The sequence below is a fragment of the Chelonia mydas genome, chromosome 3, assembly GCF_015237465.2.
Source record: "Chelonia mydas isolate rCheMyd1 chromosome 3, rCheMyd1.pri.v2, whole genome shotgun sequence".
NCBI lineage: Eukaryota > Metazoa > Chordata > Testudines > Cheloniidae > Chelonia > Chelonia mydas.
The window spans coordinates 114,842,901-114,862,867 of NC_057851.1; the positions used below are offsets into that span (position 1 = coordinate 114,842,901).

Sequence of the window (19,967 nt, forward strand, 5' to 3'; positions counted from 1 at the left end):
CAAAGTTAAGCATGTGTGTGTGTCTGCAGTGTTGAGTGGTCTGCCTGATTTCACCATAGGTTAGCAAATGGGCTTGCTTGAGGTGGTAGCCAGTTTCAGCCACTATTACCCTATGCTGGATCTGAATTAGAGACATAGGATATGGAACCTTCACCTTTACCACTCACCTGAGCCTTTCAGTCTCCTATGCACATACACCTTCAGTTGTACAGCACTTCTTACATGAATTGATATGTATACCTTGCCGGCTGTTTTACCATTTTTCACGGCTAACGTGTGGTTCATCTTGGATCACGTGTATCAGTGATTTAGGCAAGGGTTATTAATGATAAAGAACCTTTATTTGTCCTAATTTTCATGAGCAGTGTTGCCAACTCTCATGATTTTATTGTGATTCTCATCGTATTTGGTTATTTGGATTTTGGTGTTGTTTTTTTTTTTCAAGCCTCAGCTCCTGGAGTAAAGTGAGTATTATGTGAGAATCTCAGCTTTCATTTAAAAGAAAAAAGTATGTTTCTAGATCTTATGGTTGCAGAAAAAACTTGAAAATGTGACAAGTATAATCTATGGCTCAGAAACTAAAAAGAACCCCACATGTATTATGATTTTTTTAAATCTCATTTTTTGATACTTCATTCACGATGGGATTGGCAATATTGCATATGAGATGGGCACAAACAGAATTGCACAATTTAAATAAGTCCTTGTGTTGCTCCCTATAAAGATGCAACTGATGTATTTTTAGGACTAACCAAACTACAACTATGTCCTAAATAATATAAGGAAGGTTATGTCTGTCTTTACTAAATTACTCTTCCCTGCAGCAGCCCCCTGCCCTTTTTTTGCATAATGTAGATGTGGTTTTGACCTTTTTGTGCTTCCATATAGTCATTTTGTTGCTAAATTAGATGTATTTTATCCAAATTATTACATTTATGCAAAATGTATTTTACAAATTTACAGACCAGTGTTTTGATAGAAGAACGTGTTGTAAAGGAGAGACCCCATTTTCCCTTGCTATTTGCAATAGGCTTCAGCCCTTTCAACGGTTTGCGGTAGGGGAGATCTCCAGGAACTTTTTGACCTCTGTGTTTCTCAGACACATCTATGCAGAATATGCTGCTGTTGTTCTGTTCACTGTGTGCAAGAGGAGATGGCTGTTTGAACAGGTAAACTCTGTGTTTATTCTTAGTTCACCGCCATCGTCATATAACCTGTTATATATTTCCATCTGCAATTCTATCTCTATTGAATGAATTCTCCCTATATTTACCATGCAAACATGTCCATCCTTTACAATGCTGTCTCCTCAGTCTTGCTGTCACAGCCAGAGCAAAGATATTTTTTTCCATCTTCCAGCACTTGGTTGCAATGGAGAGGGAGAATGTTCCTATATTGTAGGCTTGCACTGCTGACATAAGCAGTTTGAAGCATCTGTCTGTTGACCACCTGGAGCTCTCTGCCATTGCAGTCATATTTCCCACTCTCTTGCACCTCCTTGTTTAGCTGTTTGCAATTTCTTCTTTTTAACAGGTCAGCTAGTTTTATGGTAGGAGTTCAGTCCCTTGCTGCCATAGCAGCAATTTCCAAAGATGCAGCATATGAGTCCTGTGAGTTTTTCAGGAATTCTGTTCCATTTCCGAGCTCTCCTGCTGCAGCCCTACTTTTCAGAGACTTTGTCCACACTGGGGAAAAACGTATTGTGTTAGAAAACATGTTAACTAAGCCAGTGTTAAACAAGGATTTCCACTTAGCGTGGATAAGAACAGCTATGCTTAAAAAGGGGAGGTTGCTTTTAAATATTTTGCTTTTTTTAAAGAAGTTGAGCTCTACAGATAAAAAACCAAAGCCCAAAAAAGAGGGGCGCTGGAGTTCATTTTATTTGTACTTAAAAGGAACTCTGTAATGTTAAAAGGTCAGAATATTAAATAAATGTCTTTGTTACAAATAACACCTTAGATTGTTAAAATTGAAGGAATTTGTTAAGATGTAATGTACTTTTCACTCTTTAGGGTGCCTATTTACTTTTTACTGAAGTTGTAGGGTTGACCCCAAACCCCATTCCTGAGCACCTAAGAACATTGGGAGGTTTTCATACCAATTCAGCCTCTGTAGTTGCTGACCCCTCACTCACTGATAAGCCAAACCGAAGTTTGTTCTCCAGTTCTGTTCTCATGTTGTGGAAAAGTCCAGATGTGGATCTGAAATTTTATTTGTACGTTCTAACATTATTTAAGATTTCATAAGTTATGAGAAATAGTATATGAGAAAAGCAAACACAGCAGTACAACGAAAACATCTTGGACGAAAGAGATCTTGCAGAAGCGGGAGGTTGCAGGGAAACATGAAGCTTCTTAAGGCCTCATCCTGTACCTGTTGAAGCCAATGACAAAACTTCCATGAACTTCAGTGGCGCAGGATCAGGGACTATATCATTAACCAAATGTTAAATCTGAAGGTTCTAATACCTTAGAGTCACAGCAGAATATGTCAAACACTGTGTGTATGTATTTCCCACAATTCCCAAACTCTGAGGGTTGGGCCATATCTCTATTTTGAGTTTCTCTTGGGTTGGACAATAAAAAGACATGAGTGAGTTTCACTTATTTCTAATCTATATCCTGCTCAGATTCTAGCATCATAATAATAATAGCATAATCTGCAGAATTTGTTTTTACAGACACTATAGGGGATGATTTATTTCTTAACAAAAATTGTTTCCATTAGAATTTTTTTTTAAATGGAAACATTTCTATTATACTTAGGTTCCGTAATGACTTATTTGATGCAGAACCTACATTTTGGGCCATACTTCAAATAAGTTTAAAGAACTCAGGTTATCAAACATGTCTCCAGCTGTTAGAAGTAAGAGACCTTTTTCCTCTCATTCAGATTTCTAAAACACCAACTTATTCAGGTACAGCCAATGTAATGCCCACTGTAAAAGCCAATACTATGGCTGTCTTATTGTCTGGAAGGATAGTGATGTGGCTCATACTGATTATATCTGGGATAACCAATAATATTTTGGGTTTTTATTATTTTAAATAATAAAGAGGCTCTGTTTTCTTACTATTTCAAATTTCAACTAACTTTCAGTTTCCATAAATCTCATTATCTTCATCTGCTCAGTTATCATGAGAAAAACAAAGCTAAACCCAGTTTTTATTTTATAAAAATCAGAAGATGTTATAATTGGCACATCTTATATTTAGCCAATACTGTGAAATTTATTTTTTAGACTGTCGATTTCTCTGCTCAGGATCACCCTGTCTCACATTCTAGAGCACATGGGTAGGTCCTTCTTTGTCTTAAAGGAGAAGGATCCACCTATCTATACTAGACTGCCAGACATGCTCTTGAAGGAGAAATTACCTTTTAAGGTCTTTCCGATAGCTGTAACTGGCTGTGGTGTACACAAGTCATTTCTGGTTTAGATGCTATGTTTTTGTACATCATGATCTTTAGCAGTACTTGAATATCAGCCGTGATTCAATGGAAGTATAAATACCTTCAATTCAAAGAAATGGGATGTTGTAATAACAGGCCAAATTGTAAGTGTTGTCAGCACCTGCATTTTCACTTTATTGATTTACTCTGTGTAATGTGATGCTCCTTAATTTAAGTCTTCCATGCAGATATCATATTGGGTTAATTGCAAAAGCCACTGGATTTGATAATAAATATAGCACTAACATTCATTGATTCCTGGGATTGTGCGCATCTACATGCAGTAATCACGGTGTTATGATTCTTGATGTTAAGGGGTGAGTAAGTCTCTTGCTTACAGTGTAAAATTAAGCTGCCTGGGGGTGAGTTTTACCTTACATGCCAGTTTAGATTGATATTGTAATTCTTTATAGGGCTAGAATATGATTGGCTGTAAAAGGGTTCTCCTTGTACCTGAGTTTTAGAAGAGCATAGTTTTATGTTGAATTAAGAGCATGCTGTTAGAATCAGTACCAATGTAAACATTATGTTGTCCATTATGTCATGCACTATTTCACAGTTGCTGAAATCATTTCATTTTTAATCAGGTTGCTTTGTCAGTCTACCAGCTAAGAACGAGGGAAAGTCTCAACTACTGAAAATGAAAAACTCACAACTACTCCAGATACTTTTTGAACAGACAGAATTCAGTAACACTGATTAATTCCTGCTAACACAATACAAAAGTTGTTTGCTATTTCCCTTTGCTTCTGCTGCTCATAGTTATATTAGTAAGTTATTTGAACGTATGCCAGTCTAAATTAGAGGGAGAGAGTAAACTGTGGAGAGAAGAGGGAAGGGAGGGGAATCTAATGAAGGAAGAGGACTTAAAAAGATGGAAAAGAATAGTTATCAAGGAAAGGCTATCGTGAGATGAGTTAGGAAGTAGAAAAGGAGACTTTGGAGGAACAGAAGGTTAGAGGATAGAAAGGAAAAAAAGGAATAATATAGGGGAGACAAGAACTGGAGGAAGAGGAAAATAAGCAGAGTAAGAAATAAAAGAAAATTGGGAAGTAAGTATGGAAGAAAGAAAAAACAATAGACTAGAAGTGCTTTTATTTCTTGTAAGGATATGTTACGCTGAGCTGTAATTCACCATGTTTGGCTCATACCTCAGAAGTGCACCTCTGTATAATGAGTTTCCTCCTTTCATTCTGGCACCTGGATCACTCTTGGGTAGGTCTAAGCCTCCAGAGGTCTCTATGGAGAATTGTTTCAGTGGTAGCCGTGTTAGTCTGTATCAGCAAAAAAAAAGAGGAGTCCTTGTGGCACCTTAGAGACTAACAAATTTATTTGGGCATAAGCTTTCGTGGGTGAGAACCCACTTCATCAAATGTATGAAGTAAAAGATACAGGAGCAGGTATAAATACATTACAGGATGTGGGTTGCTTTACCAAGTGTGAGGTCGGTCTAACGAGATAAATCAATTAACAGCAGGATACCAAGGGAGGAGAAATAACTTTTGAAGTGGTAAGAGAGTGGCCCATTACAGACAGTTGACAAGAAGGTGTGAGTAACAGTAGGGAGAAATTAATATTGGGGAAATTAAGTTTAGGTTTTGTAATGACCCAACCATCCCAGTCTTTATTCAGGCCTAATCTGATGGTATCCAGTTTGCAAATTAATTCCAGTTCTGCAGCTTCACGTTGGAGTCTGTTTTTTAAGCTTTTGTTGAAGAATTGCCACTTTGAGGTCTGCAATTGAGTGAGCAGAGAGACTGAAGTGTTCTCAATGGAGAATTGGTTTCTAATAAAGCTCCCCCATATACAGAATCTTGAAGTACTCACATACAATACAGAATACAACGAAAACTGATACCACCAAATGTATTTAGCTTCCACTGATAACCATTTTCAAATGAGAAGACAGCTCGGATAGTATTTTTGTATTGTTTGCTTTCCCAGAATCTTTTAATCAAGCTTGGATGTCTTTCTGAAAGATCTGCTCTAGGAATTATTTTGGGGGAGTTCTATGGCCTGTGTTACACAGGAGGTCAGACTAGGTGATCACAGTGGACCCTTCTGGTCTTGGAACCTATGCTTCTGTATAAGGATTTTATTTTTCAGTATTAGATCAAACATACAACTTGAAAAAGTATCCTGAAAAAATACAGTTAGATAGTGAGATAGAAAGAATACCACATTATAAAAACTAATTGTTCTGTACGAGTGTAAGCCCAGGTGTAGCCCTTCCTATATCATAAAGAGTTATATGAGTGGCGTGGTCAGAGGTGTTTGGCATTGAATTTGGCTCAGTGCAAGGGAACAGTAGTAAAGTGAGAGGAGGGAAAAGGGAGGGAGCAGGCAGATTTATTCTTGTTAATGGTTCTCTGAATTGGCTATGCAGTAAGAATGGTGCTGCTGAGATGGGAGGCATTGGATGAAAAGCCACTGGATTTTAAATAGAGCTGTGGAGATACAGTACTGACTTGAAAGGGGAGAGCAAGAAACTTTCTGTATGACTTTAAAAAAATCCATATTATACTTCCAATATAATAATGATAATGAGAGGAGTGCTCCATTTCCCTAGCAATGATCTAGTTCTCTTTGCCCTTCTGGTTTAGCCACTGTGGGGTTATTGGCTATGTCAGGGGTCTCAAACACACGGCTGCGGCCTGCAGAGTTATTTGCTGCATCCCACCAAGGTCCCCGCCCCCAGAGTTATTTCCTGCGGTCCCAAGCTCCTCTCACCCGCCGCCCCCGCTCCGCCCCAGCACGCCACATCCCTGCTCCTCTGCCTACCTCCCGCCAGGTGCTTCCCGCCACCAAACAGCTGTTTGGTGGTGCTTAGTGCTTTCCAGGAGGGAGCGGGGAGGAGTGGGGAGCCGTGTGCTCAGGGGAGGAGGAGGAGAAGAGGTGGGGCAGGGGCGGAGATTTGGGGAAGAGGTTGGAATGGGGCAGGAAGGGGGCGGAGTTGGGGTTGGGACTTTGGGGAAGGGGTTGGAATGGGGGCGGGGAAGGAGTGGGAAGAGGCGGGGCAGGGGTGGAGCCTCATGGGAGGGGTGGAGTGGGGGCGGGGACAGAGGGGGGGCTTTTGTATCTTTATATGAAAAAGTGTCAGTGATGCGGCCCTCGGGCCAATGTACTAATCCTCATGTGGCCCTCGTGGTGATTTGAATTTGAGATCCCTGGGCTATGTAAAACAGGACACCTCCTATGCCATCATTCCCTAAACATAATACTTTGCTTCTAATCTCCCACTATATGAGGCAATACATTTTGATGACAGAAACACAGAAGTGTGAACTTTAAATATAAACTAATGGAAGAAGTAAGTATATTGAGACAGAGACATCTGCAATAACAACAACAAAAATAAAGACTATCTGACATAGTCAAACATTTGTATTTCAAAAGCATAACAGAGTGTAAAAGATCACCTTCTACTAGCCCCATAAGTAGTATTTTTAGCAATTAGCATTTTTGCCTCGCCTTTTCTTCATAAACCAGGAGGGTAGAATTGTATGGAGAAGAAAAAAAATTCAGCCATAAGTTAGGACTAAAATGCTGAATTGTCACCTTTAGAATTTGAGTGCTTGGTTCAGCCTGTTCTTAAACTCAAAGGAATTCTCAGGGTGAGCAGTGCTGAAGTTGTGAAGTTTTAGCCCTTTCTGGAGGCACCCATCCTGGTTGGGTGCTCTGACACTACCTGCATGTTGAGGCTCAGAGGTTTTCAAAAATCTTATTAGATTATGCTGCTGATCTACCTCTGTGCCTAATTGTTGCCAAATGCAGAAGTGTTCCTACATTGCTCTTGGACCCAGTCACTCAGCAGGAAGACTTGCAGGGCTTATTTAGTGACAGTTGGGGAACTCGAAGAACCAACACAGACCCAGGAAATATACAAGCTGTCAAAACTGTAAATATTTTTTGGATGAGCATGGACAATTCATCACATCAGTCATATTAGGCCTGCTGAGAATAGTTGCAGGAGAAGAGTTGCAGGAGAAGACTGTCAACATATAAGGGGTATTGCAACAGATTTTAACCCATTTGAATTAAAAATGAAAGACCACATCAGTAAACATCCATGGCACCTGCATTATAGACCCCTGAACATGGTATTGAACAAGGGGACATACTCACCTGCAGTGTGGTAAGTTGTTCTCTGCGATCTGCCACGGGGTAGGTGGTGCCCTCTATGAGATAGCCAAGACAGTTTCCACTTAATGCAGGCACATAGACACCAGGACAGCAATAACCAGGGCAGACACCTGCAGAGAAATTTGCTCAGTGTTCCCTTGTCCATAAGAAAAGGAGTACTTGTGGCACCTTAGAGACTAACCAATTTATTTGAGCATAAGCTTTCGTGAGCTACAGCTCACTTCATCGGATGCATACTGTGGAAAATACAGAAGATGTTTGTTTTTATACACACAAATCATGAAAAAATGGGTGTTTATCACTACAAAAGGTTTTCTCTCCCCCCACCCCACTCTCCTGCTGGTAATAGCTTATGTAAAGTGATCACTCGCCTTACAATGTGTATGATAATCAAGGTGGGCCATTTCCAGCACAAATCCAGGGTTTAACAAGAACGTCTGAGGAACGGTGGGGGGGAAGGAATAAACAAGGGGAAATAGGTTACTTTTTATAATGACTCAACCATTCCCAGTCTCTATTCAAGCCTAAGTTAATTGTAGCCAATTTGCAAATGAATTCCAATTCAGCAGTCTCTCGCTGGAGTCTGGATTTGAAGTTTTTCTGTTGTAATATCGCAACTTTCATGTCTGTAATCGCACGACCAGAGAGATTGAAGTGTTCTCCGACTGGTTTATGAATGTTATAATTCTTGACATCTGATTTGTGTCCATTTATTCTTTTACGTAGATACTGTCCAGTTTGACCAATGTACATGGCAGAGGGGCATTGCTGGCACATGATGGCATATATCACATTGGTAGATGTGCAGGTGAACGAGCCTCTGATAGTGTGGCTGATGTGATTAGGCCCTGTGATGGTGTCCCCTGAATAGATATGTGGGCACAGTTGGCAACGGGCTTTGTTGCAAGGATAGGTTTCTGGGTTAGTGGTTCTGTTGTGTGGTATGTGGTTGCTGGTGAATATTTGCTTCAGGTTGGGGGGCTGTCTGTAGGCAAGGACTGGCCTGTCTCCCAAGATTTGTGAGAGTGTTGGGTCATCCTTCAGGATAGGTTGTAGATCCTTGATAATGCGTTGGAGGGGTTTTAGTTGGGGGCTGAAGGTGACGGCTAGTGGCGTTCTGTTATTTTCTTTGTTAGGCCTGTCCTGTAGTAGGTTTGTGTGTGTGTGTCGGGGGGGGGAGAAAACCTGGATTTGTGCTGGAAATGGCCCACCTTGATTATCATACACATTGTAAGGAGAGTGATCACTTTACATAAGCTATTACCAGCAGGAGAGTGGGGTGGGGGGAGAGAAAACCTTTTGTAGTGGTAAACACCCATTTTTTCATTATTTGTGTGTATAAAAACAAACATCTTCTGTATTTTCCACAGTATGCATCCGATGAAGTGAGCTGTAGCTCACGAAAGCTTATGCTCAAATAAATTGGTTAGTCTCTAAGGTGCCAAAAGTACTCCTTTTCTTTTTGCGAATACAGACTAACACAGCTGTTACTCTGAAACTTGTCCATAAGAAATCAACTCTGTGCTATTTACAATGAGCTACCCAGTCATAAGTGCCCTGGAGTTGTTTAAGAAGTTGTGACAGTCCATGTCCCGGCAGAATTCAAGCAGAGTGCTAGCTTCAATGGGAGCATAAGAAAGAGGACTTTTACCATTGCCATGAAAGATCTGCTGGCCTTCAGAATATATCCAAAATTTGCTTATCACAGCAGTGAGGACTGGGCTAAGAATTGTCACACATCCAGGAATAGCAGCCATTGGCAGAGAATAGTGCCCAAGGAACTTTACGTTGAAAATGCATTCAGATTGCTCCTTTAGAAAAGGGCTGCTAAAGAAATGATCTGTAAAAGCTGCTTCTTTTAAAAAGAAAAGGAGTACTTGTGGCACCTCTAAGGTGCCACAAGTACTCCTTTTCTTTTTGCGAATACAGACTAACACGGCTGTTACTCTGAAACCTGCTTCTTTTAAGAAACTGTAGTCCATAGTCTGCTTATGAATATGGAATCCCTTTACATAGTGAGCAGGGATATTATTCAGAGATGGAGAGTAGACTGTCTAGTCCACCAATGGAAGAGGGTAGAACAGTGAGTGGTGAGAAACAGGGCTTTTCATTGGCTGTTTGTAAATCATCCAAAATGGAGACCTCTTGATTTTGGTGGTTAGTGACCTAGAGAGCAAACATATTTTGTGGTGCCTTATTACAGAATGCCTCAGGGCTCAGATCTACCCCCAGAGATCCATGCCAGATAATTACATTGCTGTCCCTATCCCCAGTGATGAGCTGGCGAAAGCTGAAGACCCGTTTCCTTCAGTCGCCCCAGATCTTCGGCGGCACTGATGGACCTGCCGCTGAAGTGCCACCGAAGAACCGGAGCGAGTGAAGGATCCGCCACCGACATGCCACTGAAGACCTGGAGAGCCACTGGGTGAGTAAAAATTAAAAAGGGTTTCTCAGGGGAGCCTCCCCAGCCGAGAGCTCAGGCAGGCCGGACAGGACAGTCCCGTGCCCCGGAGTTTGCCCACCCCTTTAACAACCGGTTCTAAACTGGCTTCAAAATTTAACAACTGGTTTGTGCAAACCAGCTCCAGCTCACCCCTGCCTATCACTATTCCTATTGTCCTCAACATGGCAAGTTGTGTGGTGATAGCACAGTAAGAGATCCTACTCTTCCTGCTGAATTTCACATACCTACCTGTCAGAAGCCCCCATGTTCTCTTGAAAGGGCTGAGACACAACTGCCCCTCATTAAGATGGTGCATGAGACCATATTATACCACTGATAACCATTTTCAAATGAGACGACAGCTCAGATAGTGGCCACTGCTCTGGGGCATGCAAACATAATCACCACTGAAGATACTGTGCCCTGGCTGCTCAGCTAGGGGAAGAACACTGAAATATGTATGGTATTTTTAAAACTAGATATGCAAATACTTCTGGAGTGCCATCCTGCACAGTTCTGCTCTCATTAACCCGATTTGCATATGTAAATGTCTATTGCCATATAATAATGAGGTCTGCTAATGCAGAGGTGTACAGCATACAAAGGGAGGGTTTAAAGTGACAATCTGAGTGTTTTGGTTAAGGCAGCTGGTGCAGTGGCAGGAACAAGACCAGGGGAAAGCCTACAGCTTGGGGGTAGAAGCAGGATCCAGTGGTAACACTGGGAATGGTAAGCAAAAAGAGGGGGCAAAAGAAAATCTAATTTTACAGATTCTTGGTGTTGCAGGTAATTCTACATAATAATGAACTGCTGGCTCCCAGTCCCAAAGAGCTCTGAAGCCCAAGCATACCAGTTGTGGCACCAGATCCCTAGCAAGATCAATGCAGTAGAGATGGGAGCATCTGGAGGGCATTAACAGAAAGGAAGAGACCTGTGGCACAGAGCTATGCAGAAGACATCCTGACACCTGGCAACCCTGCTAGAACAGCAAGCCAATGACCTTGCATTCACTGCACAGGATAAAGCACCCACTCGGGGCATCCCCTTGTGCACCATCTGTGCACAGCAATGGCCAGACAGACAGCAAATTAGTAAACCCCCCCCCCCCTTCATTCAGTACCACTACTCTGGACAAACAAGTCCCCACATCAATAATCTCTTTCAGGGGCCCCTTGCTGATGGCTCACTCATCCAGTGTGAACATTGCTCACCATGCAATGCCACTTGACTCCCTAAGCAGTCTCAGCACTGACATGTGTAATGACCCAGCCCTCACCCTGTGTGTGTTAGAGCTATGAGGCCAAAATCCCAGTTGTGACACTGTCGCTCTTGGATACTGAGCTGTTTGCAGAGACATGACTGTTCATCTCCTCAGACTTCTATGTTCTTATTTCCCAGGTTATTCTGCTTGTCCATCTTATCCCAGGCAGGAGCACTCAGCTCATTCACTCAAGGATCTTCTGATCATGGGACTCAGTTATACGCAGAGCAGGGTAGTACTGTCATGCTGTTTGGAATCAGTAGATATACCAAGTGTTTCAAATAGTCCACCTTCCCAAGCGCTATCCTCACCAAACCACGTAGTGGGGCTTAATCAACACCACTCAGATTCACCCTACCCATTTTCCCAGCAGGAAAGATACCTATCACTTGATAGGGATGAGGATGCAGTGGAGGCCACATCTCCTCAGGGCCACCCAGGAGCCAGTGTGTCTGCACAGCCAGTAACTGCTCTTAAGTAGGAGATCACCGGGAAATAAAACGAACAACAGTTACTTCTGGGAGAATTCTGTCTCACTGCGCTTGCGCAGAATTCATGGCCCCCATAGATTTGTTTGCTTCCCCTCAGAAAAATTACTTCTGATGGGGAAGCAAAGGGAAGCCGCAAGAGCGGTCATGCGCCCCCTCCCTGGCAGTACAGGCAGGTTGGTTTGGGCACCAGAGCAGCCGGTAGAGACATAAATCACCGCCGGGGTGGGGTGGGGCTGGGCAGTCGTGCGTGTGAGAGAGACGGACACTCTGTCCCTCTCACTTGCTACTGTGGCACACTCGGCCTAGAGGGGCAGGGCTTTGGGGTGTTTCTGAAGAGGTAGGTGTGAGGCAGGCTCTGTTCCCTCAGGCAGAGCAGAATGTAGCAGCCTGCCTGCTTAGTGAATTGTTCCCACTGTTCTTAGTGAATTCCCCAGGAGTATAAAACAGGTGTAAAAATGTTAAGTCTCCTTTATATTGCCAGAGCGGAGTAAAGGAGACTTATTGTAAAGGAAAGTATGGCCTTATAAATGCTTATGGTGCTTTAGTGATTAGAACTGGTCTAAATGTTTGGACTGAAAAAATTTCCTATCAAAATGTGCTCCATGAACTGTTTGCTACTGACCTTTTTGGAGATGGTTAGTAGCCAATATAAATTGTGAGTTTGACTCCCCAGCCCTCACTTGCTCTTGCTCTTCAGTTGCCTATGATGTATCACTGAGCACATGGCTGCATATATTTGTTAACTAATAACTAGAAGTAAAGGGTCAATACTAGCTACATTTAGGATTTGGTGATTTCCTCCAGTCCTCCCCACTCCCATTTTCCATCCATTGTATTGTAGTTAACCTGAATTAAGCCTGAGTAGCTTAATCTGTGCCTGCTGGTTTACTCATGCCCCTGACACAAATAAATCAGAAGCATCTGGCTGAACACATGGGGGCATGTCATAAATATAAAGGGAAGGGTAAACACCTTTAAATCCCTCCTGGCCAGAGGAAAAACCCTTTCACCTGTAAAGGGTTAAGAAGCTAGGATAACCTCGCTGGCACCTGACCAAAATGACCAATGAGGAGACAAGATACTTTCAAAGCTGGAGGGGAGGGAAACAAAGGGTTCTCTCTCTCTGTCTGTGTTGTCTTTTTCCAGGATCAGAGCAGGAATGTAGGTCAGAACTCCTGTAAAGGGTTAATAAGCAATCTAGTTAGATATGCATTAGATTCTGTTTTGTTTAAATGGCTGATAAAATAAGTTGTGCTGAATGGAATGTATATTCCTGTTTTTGTGTCTTTTTGTATCTTAAGGTTTTGCCTAGTGGGATTCTCTATGCGTTGAATCTGATTACCCTGTAAGGTATTTACCATCCTGATTTTACAGAGGTGATTCTTTTACTTTTTCTTTAATTAAAATTCGTCTTTTAAGAACCTGATTGCTTTTTCATTGTTCTTAAGATCCAAGGGTTTGGGTCTGCGTTCACCTATGCAAATTGATGAGGATTTTTTATCAAGCCTCCCCCAGGAAAGGGGGTGTAGGGCTTGGGGGGATTTGGGGGGGAAAGACGTTTCCAAGTGGGCTCTTTCCCTGTTATATTTGTTAGATGCTTGGTGGTGGCAGCAATAAGGTCCAGGGACAAAAGGTAAAATAGTTTGTACCTTGGGGAAGTTTTAACCTAAGCTGGTAAAAATAAGCTTAGGGGTTTTTTCATGCAGTCCCCACATCTGTATCCTAGGGTTCAGAGTGGGGAAGGAACCTTGACAGGCCTTTGAGTGCTTCTGTCCTGATAGAGCAGTCAGCCCTTTGACCATACCTTAGACCACATGTCTCAGGGCACTCAGTCCATTTGGGTGCAACTAATAACCTGTCTGAAAGACCCACTGAGCCCCCCAAACATGTGCCAAGCCCCATTTGGAGAATGCAGCTGCCCAATTGTGCCCGAAAGCTTAGGGAAATTCCACCATTAATTTCTATCAGATGCCATGTTTAGAACTGCACTCGTTTAATTATCTTTGAGATCTTTTGTAGGCACATCTTATTTATAGGTATTTTAGTCAGAAGAAGAGTCTGATTTTGTTCATGCTCTCTCCTGTTAGTCTTCAATTATTTCCAGTCTTTCCTCCTCCTTCCTCTTCTGTTCAGCTTCGCTACACTGTCTATCCATTATAATAGCAACTGAAAGCAGGAATCCTGCAATGCTTCTGAAAAGCCTTGCTCAGATCACAACAGAACTGAATCATGTACTCAACACATCACATTTTCTAAATTGGCCTTTTCCCAATCTCTGTAGTGTATATATGGGTGTGTGGTGGTAAGGCTTCAGAATACATTAAGGTTTTATTATGGGCCTGATTCTGATGTTTATTACACTGCTGTAAGTCTTCAATGCACTGTACTCCTGATTCACACTGGTAATTGAGAACAGAATGAGGCTCTCTGTAACCAAACTGAGTTCAGTGGATTGTCCAAGAATTGATGTTCTAACCATGTAATGTTATATCTGATTTTTAATCTGGACAGGCAGAGGTTTGGGGGCACTATTTCATTCTTATTAGGTAAGTCTTTTGTGGAGAGGAAAGACATTTTGACTAATAGTAAAAAAAATGCTTTCAAGTATTCTAATCCCTTTCTTTGTCTTAGCACAATGAGTAAATAGTAGTTAATCGTCTAATGAGACTTGTTTTGTATTAAATGTTCAATGTCTCTTCATTATTTGTGCTGGACTAGATTGGATCGGTGCGTGTGTGGAGAGAGGGCACAAGGAGCCTCCAGTTGTGTGTTCTGCATAAGGGCTAGGCGCAATTGGAATTTTTGCTCTTAAGGGGAGTTATCCACTCAAGAAAGGGACCTAGTCATCATTGTGGACAGCTCAATGAAGACCTCTGCTCAACATGCAGCTATAGTTAAAAGAGCGAACAAGATGTTAGGGCACATAAGGAATGGGATGGTGAATATTATGGAGAATTTTATAAAGTCTTTATACAAATCAATGCTGCAACATCGTCTGGGATACTGTGTGCAATACTGGTCATCCCATCTCAAAAAAGGAGATTGCAGAACTGGAAAGGGTTAATAGAAAAGCAATCCAAATGATCAAGGGCCTGGAACAACTCTCCTATGAAGAGAGAGAGAGAAAAGATTGGGATTGTTTACCTTACAAAGGAAACGAATCAGAGGGGACATGATAAATAAAATAAGAATGATCTAGGCCTAGGGAAGGTAGATCAGGAACTTCTGTTCTTTGTCTCATAACACAAAAACAAGGGCACATTCAAGGAAACTGAAAGGTGGCAAATTCAAATCTGATAAAAGGCAATACATTATCACACAATGTGTGATTGAACTGTGGAACTCGTTGCCACAGGAAGTCAATGAGCCCAAGAACTTAGCAAAATTCAAAAAAGGTATTGGATATTTATATGTATGTCAAGAATGTGTAGAGTTATCCTAATTAGAGCCATGCACGGATACAAAAATGTGTATCTGCAGCCAATCTACAATCTGAAAAAATTGTCTGTGGATTTGCAGGGCTCTACTTACCGTGACCAGGCTGAGGCTCGGAGGCACACCCACTCCTGCCAGAGCTGAGTTGGGGAGAGCCATGTGGGCAGTTGTGCACCCTCCCATGAATCATCTGGTACTGGCCAATGTCGGACACAAGATAAGGGGCTAGACAGACCTTGGGTCTGAGCCAGTCTGGCAATTTCTATGTTCTGGGATAGTTCCTGCCATACTTAGCCAGTGATGCACAGCATCCCAAAGGGATGGGGAGGAAGATGACCCACCCTTCTTCAGCATCACCCCACAGACCAGGACTGGTGTATGAGGAGAGGATGCAGCACCTCATAAAGAAATACAGCAGTGAGTGCACCCGCATGAAACTACAGGAGACATCCGAAGAGAGACATCATGGTGGTGCAGAGATCAGCGTACTAAATTGAACTGCCAGGGCAGCACTGGGTGCCAAGACACTAGGTGTGTTTCAGAGCTGGGTGAGAAAGCCACCTGTTCACAAGCTCCCAACACAAGACTCCCTGTCACTCAGCTGGGGATGTAGCCAATCTGGCTGCTGCTCCTGGTGATCCTCAAGCCTCTCTGACCTTCCCGTTGCTCTCAGGAGCTCATGAGTATGAGACATTACTATTGCTGCTGCTCTGTGATTACAGCGATTACATATCACTTGCTGCAAGATACATGCCACTCTGCAGATTTCAAAGCCACACCCCATTAAGACTTTCACTTAGCTCAAGTTTGTTGTCATACATTTAAATCTGATATAAATTTGCTCGCAAAACTGAGGGTGCAGTGCTTCCTATTTTCTACAGGCCTTGGTCCATGAATTTTTAATGTATTTTTGGCCTTTACATAGCTCCTTCAGCAAAATCAGGTGATTTGACCCTTCACCATGTCCATGTTGTTGATAGTTTGCCTGGTCTGTATGTAAACAATCCCTACCATTAAGAACCACAATGATCCGTTCTGAGTTCCCTGAATCCTAAAAAAATACACTGTCTTCCCTCCAGGTCCTCCATTAGTAACCCATGAGGATGTTAAAAAGCAGCTACAACGTTAGACACTTTTAAATCAGCAGGTCCCTATAACTTGTATCCAAGAGTTTTAAAGAGCTGGCGGAGGAGTTTGCTGGACCATTAATGTTGATTTTCAGTAAGTCTTAGAATATTCAGGAAGTTCCGGAAGGCTGGAAGAAAACTAATTTGCTAATATTTCAAAAAGGGTAAATGGGAGGACCTGGGTAACTATAGACCTGTTAGTTTGACATCGATATTGGACAAGATAATGGAATGGCTGATATGGGACTCCATTAATAAAGAACTAAAGGAAAGTAATATAATTAATGCCAATCAATGGGGTTTATGGAAAATTAATCCTGTCAGACTAACTTTATACATGTTTTTGATGAGATAACAAGTTTGATTGATAAAGGTAATAGTATTTGAGGTAATATATTTAGACTTCTGTAAGGCATTTGACTTGGTACCACATGGCATTTTTGTTAAACTAGAATGGTACAAAATTAACATGGCACATATTAAATGGATTAAAAGATGGCTAACTGATAGTTCTGAAAATGTAATTGTAAATGGGGAGTCTTCATTGAGCAGATGTGTTTTCTAGGTGGGCCCTGCAGGGTTTGATTCTTGGCCCTATGCTATTTAACATTTTTCTCAATGACCTGGAAGAGAACATAAAATCTCATCACTGATAAAGTTTGCACATGACCCAAAAATTGGGGAAGTGGTAAATAATGAAGACAAGAGGCCGCTGATGTAGAGCGATTTGGATTGCTTGGTAAACTGGGCACAAGCAAACAATGTGTGTTTTAATATGGCTAAATGTATACATCTAGGAACAAAGAAAGTAGAACATACTTACAAGATGTGGGACTTTATCCTGGGAAGCAGCGATTCTGAAAAAGGTTTGGCGGTCATGGTAGATAATCAGCTGAATGTGAGTTCCCAATGCAATGCTGTAGCCAAAAGGGCGAATAAGATCCTTGGATCCACAAATGGGAATCTTGATTAAAAGTAGAGAGGTTATTTTATCTCTGTGGTTTGGCAGTGGTTCAAGTGCAAGAATACTGTGTCCAGTTCTGATGTTCACAGTTCAAAAGAGAGATGCTGATAAATTTGAGAGGGGTTCAGAGAAGAACCATGAGATTATAGAATTATAAAGGGATAGGATGCCTTGTAGTGAGAGACTCAAAAAGCTCAATCTATTTATCTTAACAAAGAGAAGGTTAAGAAGTGACTTGATCACAATCTGTAAGTGCCTACATGGGGAACAAATATTTGCTAATTGGCTCTTCATTCTATCAGGCAACAGTATAACAAGATCTAATGGCTGGAAATTAAAGTTAGACAAAATCAGACTGGAAATAAGGCATACATTTTTAACAGTGAGGGTAATTAACAATTGACCAAGGATGGTGGTGGATTCTCCATCACTGGTAATTTTAAAATCAAATTGGATGTCTTTTTATGGGGGAATTCTATGGCCTGTATTATACAAAACGTAGACTAGACATCACAATGGTGCCTTCTGGCCTTGTAATCTACTCCCATACACTATATGTGAAGCTAGATACTGCATTGAGGTCACAAAGTATATTCACAACCAAATTCAAATTCTGCTGAAGCCAATACAGTTCCCTCCGCATAAACCAGAGTTGCATTTTGATACCCATTAAAGAAATCACAGCCATAGGGCCAAATTCTGCTGTTGGTTCCATGCATGCAACCCCATCAATTTTACTTTACAATCATGTAAACTATCCTTTGACAGGAATTACAGTCAGGACTCAGTGTCTATTGATGCTGTGTAACTATGATGATTTTGTTACTTACAGATGCTATGGTGAGATATTACTGTCCTCTGAATTGTTTTAAATTTTGCTTTAATTATTTTCTTAAAGGCATGGATATGTCTTTTGAGAAATACTGCATTTTAATGTTATCGACTTTATTTATTTATTCATTTATGGCCAGACTCTGCCATTCTTACTCATATTGAATAGTATCTTACTACTTGACTAGTCTTACTGAGATCTGTGGGACTACTCGTGGAGTAATATACAGCATCTGGCCTTTAGTACTGGTAACAGTTGAATGACTTAGCCTGCTAATGGTTGAAATCTACTGCTTATCTAAAGAGCAGGCACAATGGAAGAGTCGCATTTTGTTCTCATTTACAACTCTATATGGCTCCGATTTTCACACACTGTACATTTACAAGATCTTATAACATAACTGCCTCATTTAAATTCTCCATTTAAATTCTAAAGGCATTTTTCTTTCTTGAATTTGGTGCACATGTGGGGGAAACTTGTTCAAAAAAGAGATAGAGATGGCATTGGCCCTAAAAGGAGCAAATTACAGATGCTCTCCTCCAACATTGTTTGGAAAACAAGTTTTATAGCTTAAAACAGCCCCCAAGCATCTCGTAACTTGAGTAATCATCAGCATTTCTACAGCACGTCACCACATGTCTCACTGACCTTGGCAATATTACAGGAGAGGTGGCTCATACTGTTGCTATGACTAAGCTGTACTTCAGCAGTTTCTCCAGGGTGATAGACCCAAATAGATTTTTCATTAATAGACAAATACATCTCCCCCCTCACCACCATTTTTATGGTAATAATTCCACACATTTTACAACGTCAATCAACTCTGCTGTTGAATGTAGCATCTGTTTAGCAGCATCACAACAATGCCTGACAATAGTTTAGGACAGGAAGTGAAGAATACTATGTCCAATTTGAAACTGCAGGTGGAATTTGCAATCATTAGGCAGGATGTAATTCTTAAAGTGGTGTTTGATTAGAACACTGGGGCAAATACTCCTGTTCTTGCAAAAGCTGCCCAGGGATCTTTAATGACAAGTGGTCAGGAATAGAGCTGTGAGAATGACTAATATTTTGGTTTGCTGACCATTCTGAAAAATAAAAAATTGTTTCAGGTTGACCAAAAACATTTTTTGAAATTTTCTGCAAATTGATCATTTAAAAAATAATTTTTGAGCTCTATTTAATAAAATTGGAGAACATTTTGAGACAAAAAGTCATTTTGAATTGAAAAATTGAAACTTATTTTCAAAAATGTCAGAATGAAATGTTTCAGTTTTTGTTTCTGATGCAAACACCAACATGAATTTGCAAAATGTTTCAGTGTTGCTGAATCTGCATTTTTCACCCCAAAAAAGTTATAGCTGAAAAATTTCACTCAGCTCTAGTCAGGACCTCTGCTTTACATTACATCCAAAAGACCATGTAAAGAACATCCCACTATGTGCTCATGTCTGCATTCCTCCAAACTCATAGTGTACCTTTTTTAGACTTTTGGGGAAGAAGTCACAGTGTGAGGCACACACCCATACACAGACAGTAACAAGGAGGAGGGAAAACACAAAAACAACACAAGAATATCCTGTAACTTGAGAGAGGAGAGAGAGAAACATCATTAGTGGGGGGACTATTACTCATTCCAAGACATTTGTTTCCTACCCCAAGTATCACTAACTTCATTTTTTTTAACCTTTACACTAAGTAGCATGAACCTCTGGGCTGAGGGTTTCTAAGCTACTCAGGAGATTTGGACACCAAATTCTCATTCATTTTGATCGGAATTGGGCATCCAAATTCTTTAGGCATCTTAGAAAATTTCAGCCA

At 41.2% G+C, this 19,967-nt stretch overlaps 1 long non-coding RNA gene across 1 annotated transcript; it reads right to left on the bottom strand.

Moving 5' to 3' along the window:
- Positions 1–1,157: 1,157 nt before the first annotated feature.
- On the bottom strand, positions 1,158–19,735 carry LOC122464827. The gene is made up of 5 exons (XR_006289219.1): positions 19,625–19,735; positions 7,576–7,703; positions 4,602–4,724; positions 2,099–2,201; positions 1,158–1,685 (listed from the first exon to the last, which is right to left on the bottom strand). It is a non-coding gene; the product is annotated as an uncharacterized LOC122464827 (long non-coding RNA).
- Positions 19,736–19,967: the final 232 nt, after the last annotated feature.